Source organism: Malaya genurostris, chromosome 3, assembly GCF_030247185.1.
Source record: "Malaya genurostris strain Urasoe2022 chromosome 3, Malgen_1.1, whole genome shotgun sequence".
Classification (NCBI taxonomy): domain Eukaryota; kingdom Metazoa; phylum Arthropoda; class Insecta; order Diptera; family Culicidae; genus Malaya; species Malaya genurostris.
Genome location: NC_080572.1, coordinates 140,856,739 through 140,878,900, shown reverse-complemented (window position 1 = coordinate 140,878,900; position 22,162 = coordinate 140,856,739). Strand labels below are relative to the sequence as shown.

The window sequence follows — 22,162 nt, the reverse complement described above, 5'->3', positions numbered from 1 at the left end:
ACATATCCCGCACGGATAGGCATTGCGCCTACGTTCGTAACTTATCACCTATTCCGCGTACTACGCTCACGTCAATTGCATTCGACAGAGCGGGGACGGCACTACCATATGTGAAACAGCTGGGTTTTGGGAAAAAATGCGGGTGTTGACTGAACTAAATCGGTTGTTGGAATAATTAAAAAAGTGTTGGACTTAGCTAAGAAAAAAAATCGGATAGGTTATTGGAAAAGCAAACTGAAAATATGTAGGTTGTTGGAATTGCTAACTACGGTTTGGAGGGACAGGTACGAACAGAGAGGCGAATAGCTATATGAGCGCTGGACTATGAAGTGGTGCACTACCGTGGCCCACTGCCAGATAGGTGGGAGCTCGGGTAAAATATTTTCTCCCGGGCACGAAACGAACGCGTCAGGGATTCTCCAGGAAGTAAACGCCTGACTCCCAAGGCCAAAAGGAGCAAAGATCATGGCGGAAATGATGGGGCGAAGAAACGTGGCGAGGGGCTCAACCCAAACCTCGGCACTCGAACCCCGGATCCGAGCCATGTGAGCGAACCCGGCGAGAATCCGTGGGTGAAGGTCGCCAAGAAGAAAAGGGTCCAAAAAGATGCTGGGCCCATTCCCGTGAGGAGGGCTAGGGACAAAGGAGAGGCTTTGTTGGTTAAGGCCGACAAAGAAAAGTACGTCGATGTGCTCAAGGCCATGCGGAGCGAGGCAAAGCTAGCCGAGCTTGGCAAAGAGGATCGCAGCATCCGTCGTACGAAGACGGGAGAGATGCTGCTCGAGCTTGAAAAGGGAGCTCAGGGCGGAACGGAGCTTGTTGCGCTTGCCCAACAAGTCCTGGGTGATACGGCCGAAGTTAGAGTCCTGCGTAACGAGGTTGCACTCCAGTGCAAACAGTTGGATGAAATCGCCACCGCAGAAGTTGCCATGGCCATCAAGGAGCAAGGAGGTGTGGATGTCCCACGGGAATCCATCCGCATGAGGAAAGGACCACAGGGCACCCAGATAGCTACATTTAAGCTATCAGCCACGGATGCTAATAAGGTCCACAAAGTGGGCAGGCTAAAGGTCGGATGGTCGGTATGCCCAGTGACCGCTTACCAACCGCCGGCGGTCGACATGTGCTTCAGGTGTTTCGAACCTGGCCACAAGGCCCAGACCGGAGCGACCTCTGCAAGCGTTGCGGCGGCGAGGGGCACAAGGCGTATGCATGCGAAAGAACGCCACGTTGCATGCTATGCGCGAGCAAGAAGAAGGCCACAAACCACGTCATGGGCGGACCTACTTGTTCAACAAGTGGAGGGAGTAAAACAATATGCAAGTAGTACAGCTGTACCTAAATGACTGTGCAGCTGTCCAGCAATTGCTGCACCAGTCAGTGACGGTATGGGGCATTGATGTCGCGATTCTCTCGGGTCCCTATCACACACCGGTAGATAATGGGAACTGGGTGTCTGACGAATCCAAGACGGTGGCGATCTTGTCGACTGGTCGATCCCAGTGCAAGAAGTGGTGAAAACACAAGCGAAGGGAGTAGCCATAGATAAGGTAAACGGAGTTTACTATTGTAGCTGCTACGCTCCACCGAGATGGTCAATAGACCAGTTCACTCGGATGGTCGACATGTTGACCGCAGACCTGGTGGGTAGGAAGCCGGTGGTGATAGCCGGAGACTTCAACGCCTGGGCAACGGCTTGGGGCAGCCGCTTCACCAATAGGAGAGGACAGACGTTACTGGAGGCTCTCGCCAAGCTGGACGTCGTGTTAGCGAATGATGGACTGAAAAGTACCTTCCAGCGGAACGGAGTCGAGTCGTTTATCGACCTGACTTCCTTTAGTCCCGGCTTAGCTGGAGATCTTAATTGGAGAGTTGATGGTGGCTACACCCATAGCGACCATCTAGCCATTCGCTACACGATCGGCCAATTGGCGAGTAGCACAAGGAGGAGTAATACTCCCAAAACTCTAGCGTGGAAGGTGGCTAACTTCGACCGCGAAACGTTTTGCGCTGCCCTTGAATTGGAGGAGCACAACGCGAACCTGAGAGGGGACGAGTTGGTCGCTATCTTGTAACGGGCGTGTGACGCGACGATGCCTAGAAAGGCTCAACCGAGGACCAACAGACCACCGGTCTACTGGTGGAACGAGCAAATTGCACGTCTTCGCGCATCCTGCCTCAGGGCTAGAAGAAGGATGCAAAGAGCTCGATCAGCGGAGATGAGGATGGAGAGGAACACGTTCAAAACGGCGAAGTTAGCACTAAACAAGGCCATCAGAGCAAGCAATAGAGCCTGTTTCGACACGCTATGCAAGGGAGCCAACTCCAACCCATGGGGTGATGCCTACAGAATGGTAATGGCCAAAACGAGAGGGGCGCTAGCACCCCCTGAACGTAGTCCGGTGAAGTTGAAGGAAATCATAACGGTTCTCTTTCACCACCACGACACGTCCCCCTGGCAGCCAGCTCTGCTACCAGCGAACGAAGTTGAAAAGGTGACGAACGAGGAGTTGCTCACTGCGGCGAGATCGCTCGATACAAAGAAAGCCCCGGGGCCAGACGGTATCCCGAACGTGGCTCTAAGGGCGGCTGTAATGACAAAACCGGACATGTTCAGGGAGGTCATACAGAGATGTCTGGACGAGCGTATATTCCCAGACATTTGGAAAAGGCAAAGGTTGGTACTATTACCGAAACCTGGGAAACCCCCAGGGGACCCATCGGCGTATAGACCAATCTGTCTGATCGACACTGTGGGTAAGCTCCTTGAGAAAATCATCCTCAACAGGCTAGTCCCCTTCATAGAGGAGGCAGGAGGACTGTCCAGCCAACAGTACGGGTTCCGCAGAGGCAGGTCGACGGCGGACGCCATAACATCGGTGGTAACCACGGTGGAGGTAGCTATACAGCGCAAACGACGAGGGATCCGCTACTGTGCGGTAGTAACGCTAGACGTCAAGAACGCGTTCAATAGTGCTTGCTAGGCAGACATTGCTGATTCCCTACTTCGACTAGGAGTACCGGAAGGGCTGTACAAGATTCTGGAAAGCTACTTCCAGAACCGAGTGTTGCTCTACGAGACCGACGAAGGCACACGTAGCACTCCAATCACGGCTGGAGTACCACAGGGATCTATCTTGGGCCCGATCCTGTGGAATATAATGTAAGATGGAGTACTGAGGTTCAGGCTCCCTCCGGGTGTCAAGATAGTCGAGTTCGCGGACGACGTCACACTGACAGTCTACGGCGAATCCATCGAAGAGGTCGAACTGAGTGCATCACACTCAATCTGCTTGGTGGAGGACTGGCTGCGTAGCAGGAAACTGCAACTCGCGCACCACAAAACAGAGGTGATGGTGGTAAACAACCGCAAATCGGAACAGGAGGCGCTGGTATATGCCGGAGATTGCGTGATCCCTTCCAAAAGATCACTGAAGCAATTGGGTGTGATGCTTGACGACAAACTCAGTTTCAGCAAGCACGTTGAATACGCCTGCAAGCGCGCATCAACAGCGATCGCGGCGCTCTCCCGTTTGATGGCCAACAGCTCGCCTGTGCGCTCCAGTAAACGAAGGTTACTGGCAGGAGTGGCAGTTTCGATCCTCAGGTACGGCAGCCCGGTATGGGAGTCGGCACTAAATGTGAAACGCAACGCACAGATGCTGGAGTGTATGCATAGACTGATGTGTCTTCGCGTAATCAGTGCATACCGCACTGTATCGAGGGATGCCGCCTGCGTGGTTGCAAGTATGATGCCTATCGGTCTGATAGTGAAGGAAGACGCGGAGCGCTACAGCATGCGAGGAGACAGGAACGCCCGTAGGGCATCCAAAGCCGCTTCTCTACGCAGATGGCAACAAGAGTGGGACAGCTCAACCAAGGGCAGGTGAACACATCGGCTCATACCTAGGGTCTCGAGTTGGTTAGATAGACCTTACGGAGAAGTGATCTTCGGCCTGACGCAATTCCTCACAGGCCACGGGTGCTTCAGATGGTACCTCCACAGGTTCGGCCACGCGACATCCCCTGTATGTCCTGGCTGCCCAGACGAGATCGAGACGGCTGAACACGTCTTGTTCGCATGTTCCCGTTTCGCGGCTCAAAGGAGTGAGCTACTGGAGGCATGTGGCATGGACACCACACCGGAAAACCTGATCCAGAGAATGTGCCACTGCGTAGAGAACTGGAACGCAGTGTCGACCGCGGCATCCCAAATTGCGGGCATATTGCAGCGGAAATGGAGTGCGGATCAACAACAGGCTGCCGCGACCGCTAGCCGCGTGCAAACGTAGTAGGCTCAAGAGGGATCAGCGAATAAGCGTCTGTCCGGGAGAACCTTCTTCGCCGGGAAGCTCTTCGTCGGAGTAGTCTAGATCCATCGTCGGGGACTAGACGAGTAGTACGTAAAACTGCTAGAATCGTCGGGGCGCCAGTGAACCGGAAGCTATCCTCCAACCGAAATCACTGGATCGACCCAGGCATCCTCTCGGTCGGGCGTTGATGGGTATCGAAAGCGTCGGTTTCGGGAGGGCCTCCTTCTTCGGGGAACTCTCCGTCGGTGTAGGCTAGTTCCTTCGGCGGGGGCTAGTCGAGTAGCCGCCACAACACCGATTCGGGTCGTCGAGGCGCCAGCGAACCGGAAGCCATGCTTCAACCGGAATCACGGGACCGACCTCGGCACTCCATCGGGTGTCCCGTGTGGTGTAAGAGACTCGGTGTCGGGAGATTCTCCTTCGCCGGGGAAATCTCCGTCGGAGTAGTATAGATCCTTTGTCGGGGACTAGACGAGTAAATCGTGGCGTAATACCGCTTGGATCGTCAGGGCGCCAGTGAACCGGAAGCTATCCTCCAACCGGAATCACTGGACCGACCCAGGCATCCTCTCGGTCGGGCGTTAACGGGAATCGAAAGCGTCGGTTTCGGGAGGGCCTCCTTCGTCGGGGAACTCTCCGTCGGTGTAGGCTAGATCCTTCGGCGGGGGCTAGTCGAGTAGCCGCCACAACACCGATTCGAGTCGTCGAGGCGCCAGCGAATCGGAAGCCATGCTCCAACCGGAATCGCGGGACCGACCTCGGCACTCCATCTGGTGTCCCGTGTTGTGTAAGAGACTCGGTGTCGTGAGATTCTCCTTCGCCGGGGAACTCTCCGTCGGAGTAGTCTAGATCCCTTGTCGGGGACTGAGCGCCAGTGAACCGGAAGTCACGCTCCAACCGGAATCATTGGATCGACATAGGCATTTTTTCGGTCGGGTCATAGACGCGTACTGTAAGCGTCGGTTCGAAAGGACTTCCTGCGTCGGGGAACCCTCCGTCGGTGTAGACTAGATCTTTTGGCGGAGACTAGTCGAGTAGTTCCGCGACGTAGCATCAGTTTTGGGTCGTCGAGGCGCCAGTGAACCGGAACTTACCCTCCAGCCGGCATCACTGGACCGACCTCGTCATCCAACTGGTCGATCCCTCGAGAGCAGGATGCTGATCCTCATTCTGCATAAATCTGGGGAGGGTGCAGTGAGCACCAATAGCCTTCCACCCCGCAGTAATACCTAGCGGTGGTGCCGGGGAGGTAGGGTTGGAGATCCAAGGTGTTTTAGTGGGTACTTCCAATCAACAGTTGGGTAGTCCTGTGGAGAGTCCCACACTCCGTGCGTAAATGCATTTCACCTTGTAAAAAAAAAGGAGGTACAAGTAACTGGTCGATCGGTTGGTTAAACAGACGGAAGCGTGTTCTGTCGCTCTGTCAAACTCCGGCTAATGCGAAGAGGATTTAGGTGTCTGATGAATGTTATGTTACCACGTTATATGCGATAGCTAACGACATTAGCAGGTATTATTATTCGTCCTGATTTGTGTACCATCATCAACCATGGGCAGTGGTCGAACCGTAGTCGGCCGTCAAAGATGGGAATCTTTTTTCGATTGTTTTGCTTGACATCTAGCACCGCGTACAATCGGGGTATGGCTAGTGTCTCATACGAACACGAATGTGCGAATGAAATACGTAGAGATTAAATGTGAAACCGCATAAGGCTCAGTATAATAGCTATAATTTACAAGATCATTTAACTAGTTACTTGGATAACTGTGGAAAATCTAGAGCTAATACATGCCATAATGCAGGGACCTCGCGGAACCTGTGCAATTATTAGTCAAACCAATCGTCCTCCGTGACGCTTAAGTTGAAATGGAACTATTGACGGTAGTATAGAGGACTACCATGGTTGCAACGGGTAACGGGGAATCAGGGTTCGATTCCGGAGAGGGAGCCTGAGAAATGGCTACCACATCCAAGGAAGGCAGCAGGCGTTTGAATTACCCAATCCCGGCACGGGGAGGTAGTGACGACAAATAACAATATAGGTCTCTTGATAGAGGGTTGTAATTGGATTGAGTTGAGCATAAATCCTTCAACAAGGATCAAGTGGAGGGCAAGTCTGGTGCCAGCAGCCGCGGTAATACCAGCTCCACTAGCGTACAGGGTCCGGCACTCAAAGTGTAACCAATTAAAAAGGCCATAAATTCAGTTTGGAAAATTACTTTTACTTAATTCAAAGTACAAAATGTGTGAAAATAATACAAAATTCAGAATCAATTCAGTTTTGCTCAATATGACCACCTTTTGCCTTGACTTGATGACTTGAGAGAGCGAAGGAGTTGCTTCGTTTGGCCGAAAGCGGTCAATTTCCGAACATTGTATTTTCTGACGAGAAAATTTTTCCAATTGAGCATTTCGTAAACTCTCAAAACGATAGGGTTTACTTGACCGACCGTTCATACGAGAATTTGAGTCATCGATTGGCCACCAGGAGGCAGCACCCGCAACAGATAATGGTTTGGGCCGCTGTAACCGCAGATGGGCGCTCTCCAATCGTTTTCATCGAGCCTGGCGTCAAGGTAAATGCGACATATTATCGGGAAAGTATTCTGGAGGTTGCTTTGAAGCCGTGGGCAGACAAACATCTCAGTGGCAGACCATGGACGTTTCAGCAGGACTCGGCACCGTCTCACAAAGCTCGAGTGAACCAAGAATGGCTGAAAAACAACGTTCCGAACTTCATCACGTCCACACAATGGCTCTTGAATTCACCAGATGCGAATCCAATGGATTATTCTCTTTGGGTCATTTTGGAGAGCAAAGTCCGAACTAAAAGATACACCAGTCTCGAGGCGCTGAAAAAAGTTATTGTCCGCGAGTGGGCCAAAATACCTGCAAGTCACATTCGGCCAAACGAAGCAACTCCTTCGCTCTCTCAAGTCATCAAGTCAAGGCAAAAGGTGGTCATATCGAGCAAAAGTGAATTGATTCTGACTTTTGTATTATTTTTACACATTTTGTACTTTGAATTAAGTAAAAGTAATTTTCCAAACTGAATTTATGGCCTTTTTAATTGGTTACACTTCGAGTGCCGGACCCTGTATATTAAAATTGTTGCGGTTAAAACGTTCGAAGTTTAATGTTGTCCAACACGGGTGCTACTCCGAATGATGGTAGTAGGTCACTGGATTGTTGCGACTATGTTCGTTTATTTTTGCAGTTTCTTCGTTCGCGCCGGTTCCGGCCAGCGGTGTAGTGTGACCTGATAATACGTCAACTCATCGAGGTTGACTTTTGCTTAATAGGACAATTTGTGTTCAGCAAAGTAAGATTGAGCGATAACAGGTCCGTGATGCCCTTAGATGTTCTGGGCTGCACGCGCGCTACAGTGTGAGCAGCAGCGTGTACCATATTCCGAAAGGAACGGTAAATCACTGAAATGCTCATTTAGTCGGGATTATGGATTGAAATGGTCCATATGAATATGGAAGTAAGTGCTGGTCATTAGCTAGCGTTGAATACGTTCCTGCACTTTGTACACACCGCCCGTCGCTACTACCGATGAATTATTTAGTGAGGTCTTTGAAGGTGAACATTTGCTAGTCCCTCGGGATTACATTTGAATCGCTGAAGTTGACCGAACTTGATGATTTAGAGGAAGTAAAAGTCGTAACAAGGTTTCCGTATGTGAACCTGCGGAAGGATCATTACTGTATTGATTTGTTGTGAACAACACACACAAAACCATCATACAATCGACCCGGCCCGATGCAAACGTGCGCATACCTCTCTCGTACGCACAAATTGTTTGTGTTGAAAGAACGAAAATCACGCTACACGCATGTGTGTTTCTATTTTCTTCCTCCTCTTGGGCACGAGATGCTTGCTCGTATACGGTGCTACGATGTACTCTCCTCGCTCACTCGGTCTCGCAGATCGACTGAGGAGTGCGGTGTGGAATCATCAATTGTGCAACCGTGAGCCCGTGCGCGTGGATGCCCACAACAACAGTGTTTTGTGCTATTGTATGGTTCTACCGGGGAATCCGGTAAGCTTGTAAAACCCTAGGCAGGGGATCACTCGGCTCGTGGATCGATGAAGACCGCAGCTAAATGCGCGTCAGAATGTGAACTGCAGGACACTTGAACACCGACAAGTTGAACGCATATCGCACATCGTAAAACGTTACGATGTACACATTTTTGAGTGCCTATATTTATCGATTCAACTATACGTGCCCATGCACGTATGCGTAGTGACGTTTTCCTACCATGGTGGTAAAACGTTCAAGCTAGTCAGACATCGATTGTATCGCATTGCGCGATACAGGCTATCGATGGTTGATGCACATACATCGCATACTCCAACCTGGCTTGTAGGCAGTGCATCGACATTTGACCATCCTGATATGTGTAGGTAGTGCATCGACATTTGACCATCCGACGAATAAGTAGGCCTCAAATAATGTGTGACCAACCCCTAAATTTAAGCATATTAATAAGGGAAGGAAATGAAACTAACAAGGATTCCCTGAGTAGCAGCGAGCGAAATGGGAGGAGTTCAGCACGTAGAGATGATATGCATCGCGTATCTACCTGATTTCGTGTACGGCAAATTTTGTTATCTACCATAATCAGCGGAACCTGGTTCAAGTTCAACTAGAATGGGGCTTTTACTCCCATAGAGGGTGATAGGCCCGTAGAACGGCGCTGATGGTAGAAAATTTTTCCATGGAGTCGTGTTGCTTGATAGTGCAGCACAAAGTGGGAGGTAAACTCCTTCTAAAGCTAAATATCACCACGAGACCGATAGCGAACAAGTACCGTGAGTGAAAGTTGAAAAGCACTCTGAATAGAGAGTCAAAAAGTACGTGAAACTGCCTAGGGCTCGAGCCCGTTGAACTCGATTATCCGAAGCAAAGTTACTGGCCTGTGGTTGACACACAGGTCGTTTACGCTCTTGCTTTCAATAGGACATTGCGATCCATTACGAACAATTTTTCTGGTTCACACTTGCAAATCACCCGACATAGGTCCGTTGGTGTTAGTTGCTTGTCCCATCGTAGCGATTTTTAGTTTTGAAGGCCTATGTCGCGAGCTGGGACTTACTGCACGTGGTGTACCGTTGGGTACGTGATGGATACGAACACCGTCCCGTATGCCCCCGCATACACCCTCAGTCTGGGTTGGCGGGCTGTTGATCGGCAATGATAACATCGAGGTACCTTCGGGAGCCGTCTTGAAACACGGACCAAGAAGTTTATCTTGCGCGCAAGCCAATGGTGCCGTTTTCCGTTTCCGCGGTAACGCACACTGAAAAACCATAGGCGTAAAAAACATAACTCTCTCGTTGTGTGGGATTACGGGCGAGACTCTCTGCTCGTCCCTCCATCCCCGGGTGTTATAGCCGACATGCGGTGGTGGTTCGCTTGCGTTTCATCATCGTGCCATAACATACCGTGAGTGTGCAGGATGTGACCCGAAAGTTGGTGAACTATGCCTGATCAGGTTGAAGTCAGGGGAAACCCTGATGGAGGACCGAAGCAATTCTGACGTGCAAATCGATTGTCAGAATTGAATTGAGTTTGTGGCGTTTTTGTTGCGCATTCATCGAGCTGTGTTCCAAAGAGTGCTCATTGATGTTTCTCTCGATAATATGTCTACGAATCGACGCCAATAATCGCTTTTGGTAGTTTCTAAAATTATCAGGTGTTCCGTTTTTCCTAAACTCGATAAATGATGAAGCTCTCTCCGCGTTTAATTTTGAGTACTCTTTGTCCCACCACGGGTTGAAGGGACGGATGTTAGTTTTCGCGCCGGGTACACGTTTCGTCTGAGCTTGAGTCGCGGTGTCGAGAATCAAGCCAGCCAAAAAAGTGTACTCTTCCTCCGGAGGAAGTTCTTGTGTTGTTTCTAGTTTCTCAGATATCGAATTTGCGTAACATTTCCAATCAATATTTCGTGTGAGGTCATACGAAACATTGATTGTCTCCGATGGTCTTAATACGGAGGCGATTGAAATCACGATAGGTGCAGTCCAACCGTAGCGATGTCGAGCAAAGGGATAAATCCAGCGCACTTGGTCTAGCTGGTGGTGCAGGAATTCGTGTCATTTCTCCCATATTCAATATTGCCATATTGAAGTTGTCGCAAATATCATGGATCATAGTTGATCTGTTATCGTCGAGAAGACAGCCCCATCCCGTACCGCCTGAGTTAAAGTTAAAGTCGGTGCGGGAAGGAGCTCTATGATATCACAGAGCCGCCGATGCCCAACCGAAGCTCTTGGGGGAATGTAGATGGAAGCAATGCAAAAGTCCTTGCCTTTGATTGTAACATGACATGCGACAACTTCAATACCTGGTATCGAGGGGAGGTTAATTCGAAAGAAGAAATAGCACTTTTTGATCCCCAAAAGTACTCCTCCATAGGGATCATCTCGATCCAGACGAATAATGTTAAAATCGTAAGGGGTATTTAAGGGTATTTCAGAAGTTAGTCAAGTTTCGCACAATGCAAATGCGTCACATTTCAGATTATTTAATAGAAATTTGAAAGGATCTATTTTTGGGATTATACTTCTACAATTCCACTGTATAACAGTGATTGTATCCGTGACCTCGGTGGGTGACTTAGCCATCGAAGGATACGATCGCTGAAAGAAGAGGCCATTTTGCAGTCAACTGCTTCAAGAATGTGTCAACTGTTGGAATAAAAGCCATTATCAGGGTATTTCAGAAGTTAGCCAAGTTTCGCACAATGCAAATGCGTCACATTTCAGATTATTTAATAGAAATTTGAAAGGATCTATTTTTGGGATTATACTTCTACAATTCCACTGTATAACAGTGATTGTATCCGTGACCTCGGTGGGTGACTTAGCCATCGAAGGATACGATCGCTGAAAGAAGGGGCCATTTTGCAGTCAACTGCTACAAGAATGTTTTAACTGTTGGAATAAAAGCCATTATCAGGCTTTCAATAGGTTCAAAAATATTGAAAGTAGACATGACTCGGTTCAGGAGGATGTAATTAGGCAAAGCCGAGCCAGCGAAAGTCACCCGATACGAGTCTGATGGGATATAGGACCCGCGTCGCGTAGTGCTTAAATTGCACAAAATGAAATTGGTCTATTGCCAAAATTTCAACCGCATGAAAAGCCCGGTCAAAATGATAGAAATTCGTCAAAATTTAATAACCTCCTCTTTCGACGTAATCCTTGGAACTGAAAGCAGCTGGGATGAAAGTGTGAGAAGCGAAGAAGTATTTGGAAATAATTTTAACGGCACGACCGAAATTTATCTTTCTGTCAGAAAAAATCTGGAGGTGGAGGCCTCATAGCCATAAACTCTTGCTTTACTTCTGAAGAAATTATTACTCCTAAATATAAAGAATTTGAGCATGTATGGGCCAAAGTCTCAATATTGGGAGAAGAACATATTTACTGCTCTGTCTACTTCCCACCCGAAAATGCGAACAAATTCTATTTTGAATTATTCTTTCAATCTTTAGACACAATTATTTCGAATATGGAACCTGAAGTAAAGCTTCATATTTTTGGCGACTTCAATCAACGAAATGCGGACTTCATTTCTGACATTGAAAATGAATCAATCTTACTTCCAGTCGTAGGAGAAAACGAAACATTGCACTACTTTTTCGACAAAATTTCTAATTTTGGCCTACATCAAGTAAACTGAAAAATGAAGCATTTCACACCGCAATTGAATATTCATTATTTACACACAATGCATCCCTTCCCTACGACTTGGAATATGAGGAAGTGCCGGAATACAATAAAATTGACTTTGAAGAAGTCAAGCGAAGACTAAGTATAATAAATTGGCGGAACATACTGAGTACAAAAGGAAATGTCGACGTCGAAGTAAACAAATTCTATCACATTATAAACAAAATATTATCCGAAACTTTGCCCTTTGAAAAGAAGAAGAAAAAATCATAACAGCAAATTACCTGTATGGTTCAATTCACAACTAAAACATTTGAAAAATAGGAAAAAAAGCAAACAAAACTTACAAACAAGAAAAAAGTGACGCTCATCTTCAAAATTACTTAAATCTATGCAATCAACTCAAAATAGCCATTAACACAGCACATGAAGAATATAACCGCAAAACTGAAAACAAAATAGAGACTTGTTCTAAGAACTTTTTTTACTACACAAAAACTAAACTAAAAAGCAACAATTTTCCATCTCAAATGCACCTCGACGAACATGTAGGGAAAAATAGTACAGAAATCTGCAATCAATTTGCAAATTTTTTCCAAGAAGTATATACATCTTATTCAGAAACTGACCGTGACCGTGAATACCTCTCTTTCATACCTGCATTTTCCAACTCCATCTCTGTAAACTATCTATCAGAACATGACATTTCGACAGTACTGAAAAACTTCGACGCCTCAAAAGGGCCTGGACCTGACAGTATACCACCAATATTTTAAAAAAATCTTGCTGAAGAACTTACACTATCACGGGGTGCAAATGAAATGGTATTAAACAACAGGGAAAATAAAGTTTTACTTAGCTTAAGCTCCAAAACGGTGAACAGCTGCCAAGACGCGGTCCGAGGCAATTGGTAAATATTCTTTCCAGTAGAATGCGAAAAAAAATCTCTGGAAAAAGCACTTTTTTGCAGTCTCTCACTACACTGTCCAATGAAACGTTTCTCTTTTTATCACTATATGAAAACGATATATACGCAGCGCCCAGCGCTGGCGCTGGCTAACGGTACCACACGCAGTGCTGCTTTACACAAGCTCACAGTCGGCCTTGAGAACGGAATTAAAACTATCACTCGACCGCACTGATGCAGACAATAGAACGACCTTGATAACGGAATAAAACAATTCACCACGCGATTGGAGAAAGCCGAATTTACATCCGATCGATCCGATAGTCACGGCACGAATGCACCCACCATCAGAGATGGCATTTCACCAGAGTTATAAACGCTAGAGTCAGATTTTTGCCACACCGAGGATGAAAAAAACGAAGCACCGCACAAAGAGGAAGGCGCACTTCTTCTCAGTGTCGAATAGACAGCATTTGAGTGTGTGCTTGTGGTTAAAGCAGCTGGCGCGAGTGAAACACATTCTCTTCGCATGAATCGCTCACACGCGCTCTCGTCTAAATACACCCAAGTGACCACTGGCGCGTGATTGTGAGCGAACACTTCTGTGAACTTCAATTAATAGAGAGTAGATCTGGCCTTGCTATGAAAAATTTGCAAGGAAAACCGAAAATTTTACGATAAATTGTTTTATTTGGCTGATTTTGCGTGTCCACGCTTCATCTACGAAAACCATACAGCAGAGTGCTCACCGGCGTGTACACCTCTGTGGAAGTATCTGCATCCTCCTCAGAGAATTTATTAGCTAATGCTCTAGCACTTTGGTGCGATTCAGTGGAAGAGGTAAAAGGAAATAATCAAACGCACTCATGATGCGTGCACACTTACACAACAGTGGTGTATAAATGTGAAAGAGACGAGCTCTCGTTGAAGTTGTCAGTGCGAGGGGAGAAATTTTGCTTGCTCTTCGTCACACAGAGGAGATAGACATCTCTGCCCACCATATTGAATATCATCATTTTCAGTGAAAATCTTTGCATGACTGATAACAGCAATAATGTTTTTGAATGATTATCATTTCATTATCAGTCGGTGTTGAACAGTCGTTCGCACCGCCCGCTTATAGCTTTTGGCTCCTGGAATTTTTTTCTGGCTACCTAGAGTTTCATTGATTCAAGGCTTCAGTCTTTTTCAATGCTACCTGAATCACTAACAGTCTTTTTAAAGACTATCAATTAGTCAGCCTTTCTCTAGGCTATACAAAGAATGATATTAGAGTGACTAAGTGATACCAAGAGAGAGAGAGAGCGACTAAGAAATTAATCTGCCTTTTTGAAGCTATCTATTCAAAGAACTATTCTTCGAACTAATCAGTCTTTATCAAGACTTTTCCAAACTAGGAGTCTAATCGAAGACTAATTTAGCCTAGTTAATTTAATTTAAATTTTCATTCATTTCAAAAATACCTGCGTCCAACCGGAAAGGCAATAAGCCTGAGGCTAAAAATGATTCAATACGGAATATATAACATGTCGTTATTCAACGTTTTTCTAATAACATTCACGATCTTATAGAATCTGAATGTAAAATTAAAAGACAACGTTCGGATTTCCCTTCCGTTGATTCTATGCCGTCTAACAATATTTACGAGATTCTTCCTGAATCCGATTGTAGTGACATAGAAGAAAATTCTTCAAAAATTCCCAAAATGGACGCTTGTCGTTCTGGGAAGAAACACCAATCTATGCCACCAGTGACGGTGATGATTTCCGACTTCAAAGCATTCCGTACTGAGCTTTCCACTTTCCTCCCGGAAGTAAAAGTCTCATTTCAAATCGGACGAAGAGGAGAATGTCGAGTCTTGGTTGATGAATTGGAAGATTACGAACGTCTTATTCGATATATGTCCGAGAAACTTCATAAATTTTATTCATATGATATAAAATCAGACAGACCCTTCAAGGCTGTCTTGAAAGGCTTATCAAATGATCAAAGTATTGATGAAATTAAAAGTGAACTGAAAGAATTGCTTGGTTTTGCCCCTTCCCAAGTAATACTTATGAAAAAAAGAGCGAATGGTACTTCTAAACCTCGCTCTGGAATTTCCCATGAACTTTACCTAATACACTTCAATCGAAGTGATGTAAACAATTTGAAAACTTTAGAAAAAGTACGTTTCATTTCCCACATTAAAACTCATTGGGAACATTATAAACGGCATAATCGTATTGCAAACTTAACGCAATGTAGTCGTTGCCAAGGCTTCGGCCGTGGAACCAAAAATTGTCATATGGATATACGGTGTTTGAATTGTGGTAAATCGCATTCGATAGACGTTTGTCCAATGAATGAAACCACTGATAAATTTTCATGTTCAAATTGCAATGGAAATCATAAATCCAATTATTTGAAAAGTCCTGTCAGGGAAAAAATTTTAAACGCTCATTCGCTTAGACAACAAGTCAAATCAACGACCTTAACTTTACAGAACATACCTGAACATCAAAAAACCGTTACATATGCCACGCCTTATTCTTCTAAGGCACTTATTTCTTCGAATTTAAAACAAAAACAGATACGCCTGCCAATTCGTCTTCTAACGAAAACAATTTATTGACAGGTAGATCGACCTCGTCATCATCTTCTTCTAATGTCATTTATGCCAGTATAGCAGGTAGAAATCTACCACTTAATTCTTCTAATGTAAATAATCAAAACACAGGACCGCCTTGCAGTTCCTCTTCTAACGAAAACAATTTATTAATAGGTAGATCGGCCATATCTTCGACGACAATATCAATGCCATTCGCTTCTTTAAATGAAGTTGATTTAGGCGATATAACTGAAAATAAAATGATCTACCTACAAGATCAACTTTTTCAAATGATCATTTCTGAAGCATTTCAAACCGGATGGCAATTTGCAAATAATATTATAATGAATTTAAAATTTAATAGTGATTTTTAAATAATTATTTGAATATTTTAAATTGGAATGCTTGATCTTTGAAATCGAGTGAAGATGAATTTTATAATGTTCTCAAAGTTCACAAAATTCATATTGCCATTGTGACAGAAACTTTTCTGAAACCAAAAGTCAAATTGAAAAGTAATCCACATTATGTGGTTCATCGATTTGACAGGATTACTGGAATGGGTGGTGGAGCTGCCATTTTTGTCCAACGGCAAATTAAACATCGAATTTTATAGAGCTAATTGGTTGGATTACAGATCTCACATTGAAAATAATGTGGATCAGAAACTATTTTAGAAAATTCTGCTGACATTGACACAGCAATTGATAATTTGAATCATTACATTATCGAAGCTAGAAATCTTTCAGTTCCCAAAGCTCAAACTAAATTAAATTCTCTTATGATCGACGACAATCTTCAACTGCTTATTCGGTTGAAGAATGTTCGTCGACGACAATATCAACGTTCTCGTGATCCTGCTATGAAAAACATTGTTAAGGATTTACAAAAAGATATTAAACATAGATTTACTCTTTTGCGAAATGAAAATTTCGCTAAAGAAGTTGAACAAATTAAACCATATTCTAAACCTTTCTGGAAACTTTCTAAGGTTCTTAAGAAACCTCAGAAACCAGTTCCTGCTCTCAAGGAAGGAAATCAAATACTTCTTACAAATGGCGAAAAAGCTCAAAAACTTGCTCAGCAGTTCGAGAGTGTACACAATTTTAATTTTAACTTTGTGAGTCCTATTGAAAATGAAGTCTCACTGAAATATGATCATATTTCAACCCAAGTGTTATCACAAGATGACAAATTTGTAAATCTGAATTGCTACCCGTACGAGCAGACGTTCCGCAGGGTTCGTGCGTAGCTCCAATCTTGTATAATATTTTCACTTCTGATCTTCCAAATCTATCCGTTTGTTGTCAGAAATCGCTATTTTGTGACGGCACAAGCCACTGGTAGAAATCTAAGAGTGATCTGCAGTCGCCTACAAAGTAGTTTAAATATTTTCAGTGATTATCTGGCAAATTTTCAGACCAGCCGTGGTTTATGCCGTACCAATTTGGTCAAGTTGTTGTTCCACCAGGAAGAAAACGCTTCAAAGGATTCAGAATAAAAATCTGAAAATGATTTTGAAGCGTCCTCCCTGGTTTAGTACAAATGAGTTACACAGACTCACAAATATAGAACCATTAGATGTAATGTCACATAATATTATAAGCAATTTCCGACAAAAATCGATGCAATCTTCAATTGAATCGATTCGCTCTCTGTATTAGTTAGTAAGTTAGTATATAAGTTCCTTTTCCCCATTACACAATACAAGTAGGTTTAGAATTTTTCCTACACAAAAATCTCAAAATTGCTGAAGCAAATGATGTCCCAATGGTAACAACCAAATCGTATATATATATATATATATATATATATATATATATATATATATATATATATATATATATATATATATATATATATATATATATATATATATATATATATATATATATATATATATATATATATATATATATATATATATATATATATATATATATATATATATATATATATATATATATATATATATATATATATATTAGGGCTGAAAAGTCACCACTTGCGGCTGAACACCCAATTTGAATCTTAATAATTGATTTTAACTCATATTCCAATAATTAGTTATTAAAAAAATCATTTCATTATCACGTGTGAGTTTATGGATCATCACTTCTTATCCGATACTGGTAGTTTCATTGAATTTTTCAATGATTAAGACATTCTGTTCAGCTTAGTTTTCGATAAAAATAAAAATGTTCATTTAATAGAAATAGGAAAGTTTGTTCGGACTTAATCTAACAAACTCTACAAATCCTATTCACCCTGTAGTTCCGGAACAGGAAGTAATATCCACAACAAATTTAGGAATTTCGTATGAAACTGGTAAGACTTTTATTTTAACCTATAAGTTTGTGATAATTGATTTGAATCTTACTTTGTGGAAATCTGTTAAGCGATCTCTGAAAAAAGTGAGTGCATATTTTTGATACATACATACACACATACACACACATAGACATTTGCTCAGTTCGTCGAATTGAGTCGAATGGCATATGACATTCGGCCCTCCGGGCCTCGGTTGAAAAGTCGATTTTCACAGTGATTGCATAACCAAGAAAGGCAAAAACATAATTACCCATCTTGAGACAAAATTTGGTGTTTATCTTTTGTAGCTGTTTGTTTTGTTCACTGATTTTCCAAAACATTTTGCGCTCATCGATTTTACGGCACAGAACACATTTACCCATGTTTTTTAGTAATTCACAGATTTATATAGATATTATGAAATATGTATATAACATTTTCTTGCAGTTTACTAGAATTTTCTTCGCATTGAGCATTTCACAAATTGTAAAAAAAAGTTTTTTAAAGAGATTTGAAATTGGTTGTTACTGTTGCATCTTTGACATTCCATCAGAAGTGACAAGTATGCGAAATGAAATTAGCCCAATCACCAGACTGGTGATACACGATCGCCTTCTGTTATTTTCTAAATTTCTGGTGATCACCGGTTGATCACCAAGAGTTCATAATTGTAAATAAAAACTAATTACCGTATGTGATTCCAAGCCTGATGCCTCAGGGGACAAATTTAATACAACACCATAAATGACATATTAGACGAAAATTGGAAAGTACTCTACGTTCTTCGAATTTTAATTTATTGATTGTTGATGGAACTAACATCCACCAAGCGATTAACTTAATAATTTTAGACTAATAAAAAATCATGATTCATAATTTTAGATACAAGGAATAATATTGTTAACAGAATATTTCCGCTGATTTGTAAAATAACTCTAGTTGAAATGTTCATTATTTTGAATAGCGAATGCGTTATTATAAAGAATTATTTCTATTATTTTTTCAATATGTGTTATATTTATATTGGACTTATTAGGGACCTTTCATAAGCCACGTAGACTAATCTTTGGAGCTTTTTACACCCTCCCCCTTTAAATGTTCAATTTCGTTTTTTTTTTCAATGTAGAACTCAATGAGAAAATACATTTATTTTTTTAAATATGACTTATTTTTTAACGATCACTCGTTTTGAACTGTTTTTGTAGGATTTTTTTATTTTTCGACTACAGTCGTTTGGTAAAAAATAGCGGAAAATTTGTACCATTTCGAAAGACAGTCTAGACCAACTCTGGAAAACAAAATGTGCAAAGTGGCTTTATGTGACAAAGTCTGCATGTCCAGATTTGTTCAATTTCATTCAAATCTGAAAGGCTGACAATATTTTTTCGAGTTAGTGCGAAATTTTCGTATGTAAGAATAACATGGCTAATTCTTCGCGCTTCTCTCAACTGAGTACAAAATAAAAAGCCTGTTCTTAATTTAATTAATGGTATGATAATGTCCTTCTGTTGTCCCTAGGCTTTGGATGATGAGCTACAGGGCGCGTACCCCCCTTTGGCGGATGGGGGTGGGAGTCAATTTATACTTCGTATTGACTAAGTCGGCCCATACCGAGATCGATCGTTCGCTTATAAATGTAAAAGATGAAAATTATTATATTGTCTGGATCGATCACGGAGTGAACAGGACTAATAATGCTTGAAATTGACAAATTGTTGAAATTGTTGCTCAACACTAGAAGGCCCAAAACTTAGTATAGACCTAAATTGCTCAAAAGCAGTCAAAATGATTGAAAGAGAGAAAGTCAAAAATAAAAGCTGTGACAGAATAAATAAAAGCTAGTGAAGTGTGCCTTAGTGCATATATCGTTAAATAAAGTTGAAAACAGAATTCTAAGCAATCCTTCCATCGTTTACATATTGTGACTTTCCTGGGCAATCTAGTGTTAAATGCACATCCTTACATTATATAATTTACAAGCTTACTAACACCTGATTTTATTTTATTTTCTCAACGAAAACCGAGCCTGTTGAAATAAAGGATTATCATCGAAGATTTAAGACTAAGAAAAAGACCCTAGAATGTTCTCAAGAAAATTAAGAAAAATAGGTATTTTATATAATTACCTAACTTTTGGTAAGTAAAATGCAATACGATTTTTACTATCACATTTATTATTATTATTATTATTATTATTATTATTATTATTATTATTATTATTATTATTATTATTATTATTATTATTATTATTATTATTATTATTATTATTATTATTATTATTATTAATCTTATTATTATTCCTTTAGTCTTGATAATCTATTAGCTTGTGATATTAACAGGTTTCCCCAGTATAGTAAAAAGCAATGCAATGGGGCAAAAGGAAACGTAACGTAACATCGACAAAGATAGAAACAATCAGAATATATTAGATTGAATAGTGTTAGTAGACCAAACATATCTACATTGATTTAGGAACTTTAAAGTAATAATCGTAAGTACCGCTTCAGACATAAAAGACTATATAGGAAAGCAGGGCCAAGACCGAAGCGGATACAATGCGAAATTTTGCAAAGTTTCATCGACGAGGATTTTAAAGACACAGAAGCAGTTGATAGGATGACAAAATGCTAATACGATACAGACGCACGACTCAATGATGGTTACAGGGTGAAGCACACACTTCCTGCCCAAGTGACAAATTCTCTGGCGAACTTACAATAGAAGATATTCATATTTTTCGTTGCAAATTGATAACCGGTAAGGAATCTGTCACTTGGGTTACATGCTGGAGGGTTTCCTCCTTCGTTACTAGTGTTCATTTGGGCACCATAGGCTAGTTCGTCCGGTATGGAAAGTGCGGATCGTTGTAACCACCCCCCTCGGCCAGAGTAGTCCTTAAAGGGGGAAAAAAGAAAAGATAATGTCCTGCTGTTGTCATTCACACAATCTTATTAAGACATATTATTGTGATAATTTCTTTATTGCTTGATTATTCTTCGGTGTTTCAGTTTTCATGACATTATTTTAATGACCGTCGTTTTAAGCGACAATTTGAGATTTTAATCCCTCATTACTCTGTAATGTCGAAACTGCAAATCGGATCGAATTTGAATCTAAAAGTGGGACAATCGATTAAATATACCATGATATGTCGAAATAAGTTCCACTTTGGAGTTTACGGTATTTTAAAGTACTTCCAGAGCCGGTATTCAGGAACCTGCATAACCCAAACCGATTCGTATGACCATATGACGAATAAATTGCAATAGATTTGAGTCCAACTTTGAAGCTTTTCGGGATTGTCATCTTCTATATTGGTTTGAATTTAAAAAAATGATCATCCTATAATTCCAGAATCGGAAGTCAGTATTGGATAAAAATAAATTATTTTGTATATGACCATACTATTATTTTAATTTGAATTTTTGTTTCTGAAATTCGATTTGGCTTTTTTGAGAAAACGATTGAGCTTTGAGAAACGATTCGATACTGGAACCGGTTATCGACTATTCAAATCTGCTAATCCGATAAACTTGATTAATTTATGTGAAATAGACATTTTTATACTAATCACCCTGTATCCCCGAAACCGGAAGTTGGATCTGACTGAAAAGAGAGATGTTTTATAGAATCCTAAAACTTTTCATTTGAATCTTAGATGATTCCTAGATTTCGTTTGAATCGAAGATCGGTTTAACCATCTACGAGAAAAATGAATTACACAATTTTAATTTCGTTTCAAATATCATCCTGTAGTTCCGGAACCAGAGGTCGGAACCAAGCATAATTCAGGATCCTTGTTTGGGAGCATACGACTGTTCATATGAATCTGATTTTACAGAAAATGGTTGAGTCATCTACGAAAAAAGGTAAAAAATTGAGTGAAATTATTTGTCACAAACGCATTTGCTGATCTCGACGAACTAATTCGAATGGTATATGGGCGGTATGTTCTTGCAGCATTTATTGCTGTAAGTCGTTTAAAACACACACAAACACACACGGACATTTGCTCAGTTCGTCGAGCTGAATCGGTTGGTATATGACATTCGGGCCTTCCAGGCCTCAGATTTTTTTTCTAAAGTTTGAGCGAATTCTAGCGAATATATATATATATATATATATATATATATATATATATATATATATATATATATATATATATATATATATATATATATATATATATATATATATATATATATACAGGGTGATTTTTTAAGAGCATGAGAACTTTTTTAAACAATAAAACGCATAAAATTTGCAAAATCTCATCGGTTCTTTATTTTAAACGTTAGATTGGTACATGACATTTACTTTTTGAAGATAATTTCATTTAAATGTTGACCGCGGTT

The 22,162-nt window shown here is 42.0% G+C and overlaps 1 protein-coding gene and 1 non-coding gene across 13 annotated transcripts in view; both read left to right on the top strand.

Annotated features, from left to right (window-relative positions):
• The window catches only part of LOC131438020 (dystrophin, isoforms A/C/F/G/H), a 1,278,256-nt gene that overhangs the window by 274,537 nt on the left and 981,557 nt on the right, over window positions 1-22,162 (top strand). The gene's annotated exons all lie outside the window — the stretch shown is intronic.
• LOC131439821 (5.8S ribosomal RNA) lies at window positions 8,372-8,523 on the top strand. The gene has a single exon (XR_009231255.1). It is a non-coding gene; the product is annotated as a 5.8S ribosomal RNA (ribosomal RNA).